Below are 3,543 nucleotides of genomic sequence, written 5' to 3' on the forward strand. Positions count from 1 at the left end.
TTATTCCTATCTTTGTTTTGTACCTTTTATTGACATTATTATTTCCTGTTTAGACCACACCAATGTTACTGTTAAAAAGGCCACCTTAATAATTACCACCTTAAGAACGGTGAGTGCTGTTTACCTGCGCCACCTTAAGACACGCTGCATTATGGTTCACGTTCTCATTCAATGTCCGTAGCGGTGAATAACAGCCACATATATTCACTCGCCTACAAGTGTATTATTCAGCACTACGTGCCTGTGTGCGTTGCTGACGATCGTAAGTTAATTATTGGTTATTGCTTATTAGAGTTCTGCCTGTTTGTGTTGTTATTTAGGCTCCGATGCTGGTCTTTTTGATATTGATTGATTTATCACTCTTCATGTTAGCGTCCCTGTTACGTGCCCGAGCGCATGTGCAATATAGTTCATCTGTGAAACAAAGTGTGTATTTGAGTGTATTTGGGACTGGTATGTACATACTGTATGTTACTAGAGGTAAATCACTTTATCCAGCATGTCATTCAGTTCTGTCTGTGGTCAGTAAGTTTGGACATGTATTACTCTATGGGCGCCGCCATTTTGTGTTGTCCCGCCGTTGCGGGCGGCCCTTTGTCTACTTTATTATCATTACTTTATTATTATTAGAGTTACTGGTTTACACCTGACCCTTAAGCAGCCTGTATGTTACTGGTATGGATGTTTATGGTAGCTTAGTCATATCTAATCACATACTTGTGTATCTCAGTCAGTTAATGGATATGAATGCCTACTATTTTATATTATTGCCATAATGTGATATGTGGGGATATTTACTGCATGTATGGTATTTGTGCTAATACTGGCTATTGTTCTCCCATCTGTTTACTGCAGAACCACACTCACTAATCCGTAGCACCCAGTGCTGTCTGCAACCCATGCCTGTATTTCTACCTGACTGCCTTGCCTACCTGACTGTGCCTATAACAAAGTAAAGCTGCCATAAAACCCATCTTCAATCTCCTGTCAACTGTGTTCTTACCAACGCCCCGGGGGCGAATGTGACAAACTCATAGTACTCATACAGTCCTTTCAAACCTCCCGAAGATAAAATGTATAATATAACAAAACATACATAAAATGTAACCCTATTTTATACCGTGGCTGTTTGAAAATAGCGATCTACAAGCTCACAACGTGTTGTATCGCGACACGTTGTGAGCTTGTAGATCGGCTATTTTCAAACTTTTTTTTTTACTTGATACTTTTCAGTACATTTTGATACCAATACTTTCATCCTTATTCTTAATGCTAGGTGACTTGCAGTCTGTGCCATTGATTATCGGTGAGTTAATAACTGTTGGGTTGATTCAACAAACTACTGGTTATGTTTATAGATGTAATAGCCAAAATGTTGTTTTATTTTACATGCTGAAACAATGATTGTATTATTGTTTTGTTAGTGGAGGAACATGTCATTTGTCTAAGTGTGTATTTTGGGTTTAATTATTAGGTGGTGAAGATTCCAACTACCATCATCCCCTGGAGTGCTTCACATGGAGAAAAGGACAGCACATCCCTTCCCATTCACTGAGGAGCCCAGGTGTATGTGAGGGTCCACATTCTCCATTCCCACGACCCGACAAAGTTCCCCAGATCTATAGATAAACAGTGCATACTGGGAGGTGAGCTAACCCAGGGAACACTGATGGTGCAACGTTGATTCCCCTCATCCCTCACAAAAAAACAATCTGAACAATGTCAGATACAGAATTAAAGGGCCCCATCTAGATCGATCAAAACCTAAAACTTTGGGAAATACAGTTTTCTTTTTTGCCGGCTTTTTATTTTAAATACTCAAGTTGTTGTATCCACCGGCTGTCAGTGAGTCAGTCTTTCCGTCATGTCACACTTTTGACCTACTCAGATCTCCGCCACCCTTGCCCCTATGTCAAATGATGTGAAATCAAGAAAAACTACATATTTAAACTACATGTTTATATCAAGAAGCTCTTTTTCAGATCCTTAATGCATGTGGTTCTTTAGCACAGTGTAGCAGAGTTGGGCAAACTGAAAAAGACTATTATTAATTTCTCATTTTCAATGTTGGGCAGTACTAGTTACTAGTAGCCTAATATATTACTATAATATTATTACTTTAGCCAGTAATGAGTACAGTAAGGGATTCCGCTGCCAAAACAGTAATATCATACCATATTACTTTGAAAAAAATATACTTTATTATAATATTACGTATTACTTTTTGTCGACTGCCTGTTTTAAAGGCCAGGAGTGCTTCTACATTTTATAGACATTTTGGCTGATTGGTGATTCTTATTATGATTATTATTCAAAGAAATTATTCAGTTTAAAAAGGAACTGGCTAAACAGGTTGTGTTATTGTACATCTCCCTTTTTTTCTTTTTTTTGCTGGTGGGGGTGGGTGGGGGAGAAAGCAATATGTAATATATAGAGAGAGGGAGAGAAAACCAGGTGCTCTTCGGAGAATACGACTAGTAAAAACAAGTCAATATGGTGCTCTTGGATCGACGGGATCAAGTCATCAAAAAGAAAAAAGTGATCCAGGCACTCAGAAGTTAAAAGGGGAGGAACAACCTTTATTTCATTATTCTAAAAAGCCGACATGTTTCGACCAGAAGCTGGTCATCATCAGGGCATACTGGGCATCAGGGCATATCTCAGTATGCCCTGATGATGACCAGCTTCTGGTCGAAACATGTCGGCTTTTTAGAATAATGAAATAAAGGTTGTTCCTCCCTTTAACTTCTGAGTGCCTACATCTTTTTGATGTAATATATTGATTCCAAGTAAGAAAGTAAAGGTATTAGGCTAGTTCTGTAATAGCTTTCTGGTTTACAATGGTATTATGGTCAACTTTAGCCTTGATGTAAGCGCTGGTCTTGCTCCTTCCTTTTTGTACAAGCTTCACCACCTTCTGTCTGTTTTTTTTAAAGTACCGTTTTATCTACTTGTGTGTGCACCGTATTTGTTTTTAATAATTCTTCTGGAAAATGAAAAAAATGTAATACAATATTTTATTACAAATAAATGAAAAAAAGTTATTGAAAAAACACGGCCTGCTCACATATTAGGAGGGTAGTATGAGTCACCAGAAAAATAATGGGTGTTTTTAAAGAATCTATCATGGTTAAAATGTTTGAAGTTACAATGGGTGTGTGGGGAGAGAACCTGGGCCTGGAGGGCCTGATAACATTTACATCAGATTTCTAAATATTGAATGAAGTAAATTAAAAACTGTTCAGGGTGTTCATAAAAGCCTGATTAGACGATAAAATTACCAAATGTTTTTTTGAAAGTGGAATATCCCTTTAATTCTTCATATTTCTTTGGGTTTACAATGGTTAGTTCTGCAATAGCTGCCTTGTGTTTACAATGATATTACGGTCAACTTTTTGTCTTTTTTTTCCTTTTTGAATAAATTGAGAATAAATCATTGAGAAGCAAATGTTGTCTTGTTTATTCATTACTTAATGACTTTCAACATTACTTAATAATGCATAGTGTGTCACTTTACTTGGGGCTCCAAGTAAGTATTAGTTC

General features: G+C 37.3%; 1 long non-coding RNA gene across 1 annotated transcript; it reads left to right on the forward strand.

The window, feature by feature from the left end:
* Positions 1–855: 855 nt before the first annotated feature.
* On the forward strand, positions 856–1,614 carry LOC308285311. The gene is made up of 3 exons (XR_013962047.1): positions 856–952; positions 1,277–1,306; positions 1,475–1,614. It is a non-coding gene; the product is annotated as an uncharacterized lncRNA (long non-coding RNA).
* Positions 1,615–3,543: the final 1,929 nt, after the last annotated feature.

The sequence above is a fragment of the Nannobrachium achirus genome, assembly GCF_963921795.1.
Source record: "Nannobrachium achirus genome assembly, chromosome: 5".
Lineage (NCBI taxonomy): Eukaryota > Metazoa > Chordata > Actinopteri > Myctophiformes > Myctophidae > Nannobrachium > Nannobrachium achirus.